The sequence below is a fragment of the Oncorhynchus keta genome, chromosome 20 (assembly GCF_023373465.1).
Source record: "Oncorhynchus keta strain PuntledgeMale-10-30-2019 chromosome 20, Oket_V2, whole genome shotgun sequence".
NCBI classification, from domain to species: Eukaryota; Metazoa; Chordata; class Actinopteri; order Salmoniformes; family Salmonidae; genus Oncorhynchus; species Oncorhynchus keta.
In genome coordinates this window covers 31,018,494-31,029,048 of record NC_068440.1, presented here as the reverse complement: position 1 = coordinate 31,029,048, position 10,555 = coordinate 31,018,494, and the positions used below count along the sequence as shown (strand labels likewise).

The 10,555-nt window shown below is 41.5% G+C and overlaps 1 pseudogene; it reads left to right on the top strand.

Annotated features, from left to right (window-relative positions):
* The first annotated feature begins 1,027 nt into the window (after positions 1 to 1,027).
* Positions 1,028 to 10,555, top strand: part of LOC118399001 (syndetin-like) — a 143,001-nt pseudogene continuing 133,473 nt past the window's right edge.

Sequence of the window (10,555 nt, the reverse complement as noted above, 5' to 3'; positions counted from 1 at the left end):
CGAGGTGGGAGATGGAGAGAGAGAGAGAGAATCTTAATTCAGATTCATGACTCGGGTAAAAGCAGACCAACTGCAAGAACATCTTTAGTGTGTTAGTTTATCCCCAGTAAGTACTGGAGAGTTTGTTATAATATTGACCAAATGCATTTTGCATTCAGAGTGTATTTTATGATGTCGGCTCCTGTTAGGAAGTCCATCTGTCTCTCTGTATGTTTTACGGGAGGATCCACTCAATACAACTGCATGACAAACAGCACTGGTGCCTGGAGGCAGCACCTCTCCTCACCTTCATTTGACAGGGAAATACTGGAGTGTCATTAAGCAGGAACTAGATTAGGTTGTGTTGTTTTAAACCAGGCTTTACTGGACCAGGTAGGCCTAATAGTGTTTGGTGCTTGAGATGATGTGTTCTAAGAAACCTTCAATTAACCCCATGATTTTTTAAACATGCCTGTAGCAATTAAATTACTATCCTATTTAATTAATGAGCTGTAGGAAGATAGGCTACATGATCAACATGCTACATTATGTGATAAGCTACTACCACACACACACCTATTTATGACCTTACGACAATTGTCTCTAACCAAAAGACCACATCGCTTACAGTAAGTAGCCTACTATTGTCATTACTATGTTCAGGCGAGGTTGCAGGAGACACCTTGAAGTCAAATTGTATAGTTAACCTTCTATTTTACAATTCTGGAAAGCCACAGGAATGGCAGTAGCCACAGGAACGGCAGTAGCCACAGGAATGGAGGCACAGTACAGTATGTGGCTTTAGTAAATGGAAATGGCCTGATCTTCAATGAGATACATATATGTATATTTGTTCTAAACCTGTGGGTTAGCATTAATTTCTACTCTGCTGGAACTGCATTCAATAAACAACTTCACGCACATTTTTTTTGTAGAAAACTTAAATAGAAAATAAACAAATGACTGTTTTTGACAGCATGAGAAAAAAACGTCACGCTCTGTAGCACCCATTGAACTACACTTCCCACATCTAGCAAGAAATAATAACGTGATAGATAACTAACATGGCCTCTCTCTCGCGGAGAGCAGGAGCTGAAACGTTGATAGCATTATCATCTAAAATGAACCGGTTATCTGTTGGACAAAACGTTATTTTACGATGCAGAAGATAAAGTCACTTATGGCCCGGCAGGTAAGTGAACAAAGTCCCCGAAGCCTGTCAAACGCCTTGCACTGACAGCCGTAGCATGTTAGCCGTGTAACGTTAGCTTGCACTGCAGTTGACATCTGATCCGATAACAATATACTTGGTAACGATGATCTTGGTCTATTTAAACCACAGAACAAGATCCCAGTTAAGATATAGATTGCTGTCTCATTGAAGGAGGAAGAATGTTTTTAATTACATTTTTATTTAACAGTAACATGCAAAACATTAACATAACAGACAGAGGGATTCCACAAAGAAAGAAGAGGAGAAAAAAACAACACATCAACATGTACATCATATCAATGTACATGTACATCATAATACGATACTAACTCTAAATCATTTTCCAAATCAGATAAAAAAAGAAAAGGGGCTTTTTCTTCATAAATGTTGATTTGCGTATGAAAAATGTTCCTAATAAAAAAAATAGATTTATGACATACTCACGTTCAATTGTGGAATCTGTGTAGTAAAATAATATGTCAAACGTAGACATTTCAATGGTTGTTTGCAATTTTAGGCGAAGATATAGTTTTACATCAGTCCAGAACACTTCACTATATAAACAATGACAGAATAAGTGATCAATAGATTCAGCTTCTAGTTCCCTTATCTCAGCTCGCTGGTCACCATAGCAGGACTCACCTGTAGTAAGTGCTCCAGCAGGTATATCTCTCTGGTCACCCCCAAAACCAATTCTTCCTTTGGCCGCCTCTCCTTCCAGTTCTCTGCTGCCAATGACTGGAACGAACTACCAACATCTCTGAAACTGGAAACACTTATCTCCCTCACTAGCTTTAAGCACCAGCGGTCAGAGCCGCTCACAGATTACTGTACCTGTACATAGTCCATCTATAATTTAGCCCAAACAACTACCTCTTCCCCTACTGTATTTATTTATTTATTTTGCTCCTTTGCTCCCCATTATTTCTATTTCTACTTCGCACATTCTTCCACTGCAAATCGACCATTCAGTGTTTTATTTGATATATTGTATTTACTTCGCCACCATGGCTTTTTTTTGCCTTTACCTCCCTTATCTCACCTCATTTGCTCACATCGTATATAGACTTATTTTTCTACTGTATTATTGACTGTATGTTTGTTTTACTCCATGTGCAACTCTGTGTTGTTGTATGTGTCGAACTGCTTTGCTTTATCTTGGCCAGGTCGCAATTGTAAATGAGAACTTGTTCTCAACTTGCCTACCTAGTTAAATAAAGGTGAAAAAGAGAAGAAAAATTAAAGCTTGCTTGTGAAAAGCCGCCAATTTCACAGGAAGTTTACCCACAATATATGGACATTGTAGTAAAACAATAAGCCCTCCGAACTTCTGAAAAACAAAATGAGGTATAATATTCCAGAAACTATGAGGATTTTTTATGTACCTTTTAACCCAGTTGACCTTTGAAATCTGACTGAAGAGAGTGAAGTCTAAGACTTTTAGACCGCCATCACAAACCCTGTTGGTGATAACATCTCTTTTTATCTTATGTGGCTTGTTTTTCCACATGAAGTTGTACAATAACCGATTTAAGGTACAGCAAGTGGATTTGGGAATGTCAATATGTGAAAAAAGAGGATGCACGAGATAGCCCCTCAGCTTTTGATAAACGCACCCTTCCTTGAATACTTAAATCCCTCCCTAACCATGAGGATATGTGTTGTTGTTGACAGATTCAGATACAGGGTTCAAATTAAGATCATTCACATCCTTAAGATTTTTGGTGATTTTTACACCGAGGTAGGTTACAGTATCTTTTACAGAGATGTTACAATCTGCTGGATTGACGGCACCTTTAGGAGGAAGCATGTTAGCTAGCTAGCTAGCTAGCTAGCTTCCTCGCTTGCAAGGTACAGCCGTGCTCTGAGTGACTGAGAAGTTTATCATTAGCCAGCAGCAAGTAACATTTAGGCGAAAACAATGGACAAGTTCTCACCTTGCAGCAAGGTAATGTCAGCTTGCTACTAGGTAGCTAGCTTACATGAATAGCAGGGCCTATCAGTTACAGACATTCTTGAGGTACGTATCTGTATCTTGTTGCCGATAGCTAGCTAGCTATGTGCAGAGTCATAATATGCAGTACTATCTATTTGTCAGTCTGTGGCATACACTTCACAAACACCTAGTACTCAGATAACGACTACAGGTCAACACCACAGACGGTAACTCACCAGTGTGACTCCAGCCAAGGGACGTTTTGTCTATTGATTGCTGCACACAGTATACAGTGAGATAAACCTGTCTGCTGTAAGCTACCAACTTCATCCTTGTTCTTGTTGACAGGGTCTGACAAGCCCACAGAAGAGCATGGCAGACCTCAGCCTCGTGGAGAACTTCAGGATCTCAAGCAATGTAAGTTCTCTTCAGAGATGTATAATAATTCCATTTGTATGAAGCTCAATTTAGTAGAGCTCTCGGATGCTATTTAATTTCACTGCATTCAGACAGTTGTTGGCATTACTGTTAACCAATAAACCACCTAACTGTACAGTTATGTATAATATATACAGTGGGGCAAAAAAGTATTTAGTCAGCCACCAATTGTGCAAGTTCTCCCACTTAAAAAGGTGAGAGGCCTGTAATTTTCATCATAGGTACACTTCAACTATGACAGACAAAATGAGAAAGAAAATCCAGAAAATCACATTAATTTGCAAATTATGGTGGAAAATAAGGATTTGGTCACCTACAAACAAGCAAGATTTCTGGCTCTCACAGACCTGTAACTTCTTCTTTAAGAGACTCCTCTGTCCTCCACTCGTTACCTGTATTAATGGCACCTGTTTGAACTTGTTATCAGTATAAAAGACACCTGTCCACAACCTGAAACAGTCACACTCCAAACTACACTATGGCCAAGACCAAAGAGCTGTCAAAGGACACCAGAAACAAAATTGTAGACCTGCACCAGGCTGGGAAGACTGAATCTGCAATAGGTAAGCAGCTTGGTTTGAAGAAATCAACTGTGGGAGCAATTATTAGGAAATGGAAGCCATACAAGACCACTGATAATCTCCCTCGATCTGGGGCTCCACGCAAGATCTCACCCCGTGGGGTCAAAGTGATCACAAGAACGGTGAGCAAAAATCCCAGAACCACACGGGGGGACCGAGTGAATGACTTGCAGAGAGCTGGGACCAAAGTAACAAAGCCTACCATCAGTAACACACTACGCAGACGTGTCCCCCTGCTTAAGCCAGTACATGTCCAGACCCGTCTGAAGTTTGCTAGAGAGCATTTGGATGATCCAGAAGAAGATTGGGAGAATGTCATATGGTCAGATGAAACCAAAATAGAACTTTTTGGTAAAAACTCAACTCGTCGTGTTTGGAAGACAAAGAATGCTGAGTTGCGTCCAAAGAACACCATACCTACTGTGAAACATGGGGGTGGAAACATCATGCTTTGGGGCTGTTTTTCTGCAAAGGGACCAGGATGACTGATCCGTGTAAAGGAAAGAATGAATGGGGCCATGTATTGTGAGATTTTGAGTGAAAACCTCCTTCCATCAGCAAGGGCAGTGAAGATGAAACGTGGCTGGGTCTTTCAGCATGACAATGATCCCAAACACACCGCCCGGGCAACGAAGGAGTGGCTTCGTAAGAAGCATTTCAAGGTCCTGGAGTGGCCTAGCCAGTCTCCAGATCTCAACCCCATAGACAATCTTTGGAGGGAGTTGAAAGTATGTGTTGCCCAGGAACAGCCCCAAAACATCACTGCTCTAGAGGAGATCTGCATGGAGGAATGGGCCAAAATACCAGCAACAGTGTGTGACAACCTTGTGAAGACTTACAGAAAACGTTTGACCTCTGTCATTGCCAACAAAGGGTATATAACAAAGTATTGAGATAAACTTTTGTTATTGGCCAAATACTTATTTTCCACCATAATTTGCAAATAAATGAATAAAAAATCCTACAATGTGATTTTCTGGATTTTTTTTCTCATTTTGTCTGTCAGAGTTGAAGTGTACCTATGATGAAAATTACAGGCCTCTCTCATCTTTTAAAGTGGGAGAACTTGCACACTTGGTGGCTGACTAAATACTTTTTTTGCCCCACTGTAGTGTTACTCCCAGCTATCCACAAACAGTGTTTTAGCTACTGACCTAAAACAGATAGCTCTCCCTCAGTATGGTAGTTACTTCCAATAGACTGTTCCTGTACATTTCTACATTAAATCATTGTTGGTTACCTGTAATTCTTAGCATTTTCATTTGTCACTGTAACCTAGCACTAGAGGACAGTGTGACATGCAATATGAGTGTTGATCTGTGTCACAACATATCCTTTGAATGAACAGCTCAGGTTGAGAACACACAAGAGGAAGGCTATTACATTTCAGTCTTAGATTTAGCCAGGGTCTCCTGCAGACTTAAGGCAATTTGCTAAAGTACGAAACACTAGGAGTCACATGCTTTATGTAACCACGGTCTTTCAGGTGTACATCATATTCACATTGAGCTGCCTTATCATATGTCTCTAGTCCTTCAAGGCTTGTTACATCATTGTCCTACATCACACTACAGAGAAGCCAAGTTTCAGAAAGATTGAGGTTGGTCATTCACCAGACAACAGTCCTCATGTCAAGGACAGCAATCAGGATAATGTATAGGGTAGCTGTCCTGCTGAGGCAGTATTTCAGCGTTTTGGACGGGAGAGTGAGCCATTGCTTAGAAAATGCAATCAGTCGCTGTCAGCCATGAGGGGCAGTCATTAGCCACTTGTTCGAATTCACTTTGTCAAGAGTGCTGCTTGAAGCAAAGAATGTCACAATGCCCTGTTTATAATGTTAGTCACTCTTCAGGAGCCGCACCAGCCACTTTCCTTTGACTTTGCTGTTGAAGCTCCAGCTGAATAGAACTTGGAACGGGACCAACCCCATTACCCGCCATGCAGGGTGATGTTGATTCAACAAGACATTTAATTTCCACTGTTCTGAGCCTGTTATTAACTTCCACAGTTCATTTTCTCCCGTCTGTGTGGGTCGGTGACTTCCGACTGCTGAAAGGTATAGATCCATTTTGGCTGTCAAGGTTTAGCCTATGTGAATGATGTCACTTTGAACGCATAGGCAGTGTCTTCCCCAAATGGTAACCTATTCAGTTTATAGTGCACTATATTTGCCCTATATTTGTCCAGGGCTCATAGGCCCTACTTGTATTTTATTGCTGTTGTTGGAGTGGATTATAAAAAATAAAAAATCCTACACCATCCTTTCGTTTGCACTTAAAGAAAACTACACCAAATCAAGGTGGTGAGGTGTTCTGTTCTGTTCATCTTTGTCCTTGACTTTCGTTTAAGGGTAGAACAAGGCAGCGCTGAAAGAGATGCTTCAATGCTGTCCCTTCAAAAAGACTGTCTGTTTAGGAAAAATATCCATTCATTAGAGGAGTCTAGTCAGCCTAAACACAGAGACACACGCACATGACACAAACAACACTTAAGCTAGCCTACTTCACAAACAAATACGTTTTAGCTTACATTTGTCTTGTACCTTTGAATGTAGACATAGAGCCTAGTCTACAATCCTAGTAGTGAAAAATGCTGTTGATGTCAGACGGCTTCTTGCAGGAACTGATTTCAACATGTCACATTAAGATAAGAACATGCATTTGTATGCAGCGTAATCAGTCGGTGAAAGAAAGCCAAGGGAAAAGGTAACATGATTAAGGCAAAGCTCTATAACGGCTTTCCTGACTCTCTAATAGTGATCAGCTGCTGGTGGACTAACTGGATTACATCCTGGTACTTTACTATATATTGAACAACGTAGGCTTCCTGCTTCTGAAACAGTCAAGGCTTCTTCCAAGCATGTTAGGTGGTTGATAGGCTTGCCTCTCTTGTCTCGGTGCTTAATGGAACACCATTTATCACCTATAAGGCTTAGAGACAATTTATGCTTGATCTGAAAATGCGGTGGACGGTGCCATATGGTTGGTGTGATGCAGTTGCTGTGGCACGCAGAGGCCAAATCGAGCTCGGTACTGCATCGCCGCGCGCCTCCCAAATGTTGTAACAATGCGGAGGACTCCGTATAGCTCCGCATTGACATGATTGGTTGACAGTAGGTGAGGGTGGGAGGTCCAGCATAAACACAAACTCACTTCCTTCACAACAGCTCTGCTCAGCGACGCGCAAGAAGTATACATGCCCTGACTTCTACAGAGGCTGTGTGTTGGTCGACATGTGGGTTTCAATGTGCTATGAAGGAGAGAGGGAAAACATGTCCATCTTTTAGTATCCACCCCTTTACACCCACATCCACCTGTTCCAGGGAGTATGTATGACTTGGCATTGCTGCTTGGAGAAGAGGGTCAAACAAAGATGTGGGGGGGATTTGCATACATTAGGGAGTTCAAACCATACTATTCACATAGCTCAAACTGGTTTGGCTGTGGATCAAAACATTAATCTCCCCCCTGGTGTAGTAGCATCTGGCTATCTCTAGGGAAGAGGAGTGCTGCTGAGTTTGATTGACAGATGCTTCCATCCAATGAAAACTCAGATCGATGGGCGGGTCTAGATGAATTTATCCAGTACCTGCTGGGAGCAGCGGGTCAGAAGGTGGCCATTTTAGGATTAGTGTGACCGTACAAGGTTTTACTAGCCTGGGTTTTAGTCTGTTTCTGCTCTCTTGACATTTGTCATGACAATGAGTGAGATAGCTACAGCCATTTCACATGTCTAGGAACGGAAGAGGCAATACTGATTATCTGCAAATTCTGTCTTTCTCCATATGCTTGTTTTTTTCAAAACTGACCTCAGATCAGTGTTTAGGGGCATCTTCATCCTACTCCTTCACACAGTAGGGCTGGCTTTCAGATCTAGACTATTGTAGGCTTTTGCATCCCAAATGGGCCCTGTTTAAAAGTAGTGCACTACAAAGGGAATAGAGTGCTGTTTGGGATGTAGGCATATTCCTTTAAAGGAGGTCAGTTCTTATTCGCTGACAGATAAGTGTTATTGTTGCAGGTGTCTCTCTTTGTAGCCCTTAGAAACTTTTATGCCTCTTGCCTTTTCTGGGGCTCTTTATGTGTATGACCTACTCAACTCACTTCTCTGATGAAGTAGCTGAGCCAATATAGTAGAATTCCTTTGATATTCTTCTTTTTTTTAAAAACCTCAAAACCTTTTCTTCTCTACTACATTTTAAGAGATGCTTTTGTGGGCACTCAAATAATTCACTGACATTTAATCTAGGCTCCACAGTACCATGAAGCGACGGGCATTGCCATTGATTACAATTAACTTATTTCAAGCTCATTGTATATGCATCCAAATAATCTTTCATTCCTCCTGAAATGAACACTTGTTCATTAAAAGCATTGGATTGGTGATGGCATCTGCAAGAGGTAGTTTCCATATAGCTTTCAAATCCATAAGAGGAAGTGAACAAGTGCATACTTCAGGAGAAAGGAGAGTTTATTCGAATGCACCCAGTTCCATGTTCGCTAGTTCTCTTATCCACCACTAGGTGTCCCTCTGACATCATGTGTACTGCAAAGCTCAACGTCTTGGTGTTCAGTAGTTACCACAGCCACAAAGTCACACACCTCTGCCTATTTCTTCACTTTATCTTCTTAAAATGTGATTTGAAACCTAACCTTCACCCAGCCTTAACCACAATGCTAACCTTATTCCAACCCTAACCTTTAAATTAAGACCAAAAATGGCATTTTTATGATATTGCCATTTTTGTCTTTGGGGCTGTGGAAACAGAACATCTGAACCATTTACATCAAACTGACTAGAAGAAACAAGGGAAGCTTCTGGAAAACCTTAATAATTATTATGAAATTAGTAAATTATTGTTGTTGAAAAAGCCATTTATCTAGGTCTTTTGACATTCAATCGAATAGAAAGTCGAGGTACAATATGCTAATAGCGTTGTATTGAATTTATTTATCATAGTCCTCCTTGCAAGTGCTCAAACGAATCAAGTTGATGTTGTTATTGTGGGTTTTGCTTGTGATGGATAGGTTAGCGGGATAATCTTAGCCTCTGTTGTCAGAACACCGCTCACAACATGGCCTCTGATTCTCTTTGATATCCCGTTAGATGACACTAGTTAACCCATTGCTCAGGAACAGATGAATGAATGAATATTCAGAATTGCTCTCATCGTGACAATGACATTGTTTTAATAATTGTTGCTTGAGTAGAATGTGAATTGATTGAGGAAATAATCGAACACACACACACACACACACACACACACACACACACACACACACACACACACACACACACACACACACACACACACACACACACGCACGCAAACAAACACACTCCTCTCCCACTTAGTCACCTGGTATTGCTGCTTCTGACACTCACCAAAAAAAGAACCCCTTTGTCTGCTGCTTGATTTGCTCTCCGCATTCAATAACCACTTCATCTTTTGAACAGCCCTTGATAAGGCTCATTAAGCAGCCTACTTTTCGGTGCAAATGGCTTTTTAATTTCCCTCTCTGCCCATATTGAGGAGGAACTGCACGATGATGAGACTTTTAAAATTTGGACGGACGAGTTCTCATTGTTTGGTTTTAATCCATCACAGTAAATGTGATCAAAGCTTGATGGTTATGAGTGTTCTAAGAGCCTCTGCTCTACAGGGTTCAGGGGGAAGGTTTGGGTTGTGTTTGTGTCTCTGAAGCAGAGGGGAGGCTCTTAATGAGTCATTCAGTGAGGTTGATTTAGTTGTCTTCTATACCTTTTTAAAGAGAGGGGGAGAAAGAGAGGGAGGATAAAAGAGAGTTGAGAGAAGGGCTCTATCGACCTGGAGTTTCCTGAGAGACGCAGCTCACTTCCTGTCAATTTAGATGTCTGTCTTTTTCTTGTCGTTTTTTCTCTTTCTCTTTATCAGCGAGCGATGACTCATTCAACCACTAGCCCTCCCTCCATAATTTCCCACCCACCCACACACCTCCCTCCTACCCTCCATAATCCCCCCCCCACCCCCCACTAGGGATGCTGAGCTCCTACGCTCGGCTCACCCACACACTCTCTGTAGGCTCCTGCTGTGTTTTCTCTACCCAGCCTAAAATGTGGCAGAGCTGCACAGCATGCATTCACACGGGTGGTACGTACTCTTTTCTCTCTGTGTCTCACTTTTACTTGAAAAATATGTTTGTTTTTTCTCTAGGCAGAAAATATACCTTATATCTCTGGTGTGGATGTGATATAGGCCTAGCTGTCAGTCCCTATATCTCTGGTGTGGAAGTGATATAGGTCTAGCTGTCAGTCCCTATATCTCTGGTGTGGATGTGATATAGGCCAAGCTGTCAGTCCCTATATCTCTGGTGTGGATGTGATATAGGCCAAGCTGTCAGTCCCTATATCTCTGGTGTGGATGTGATA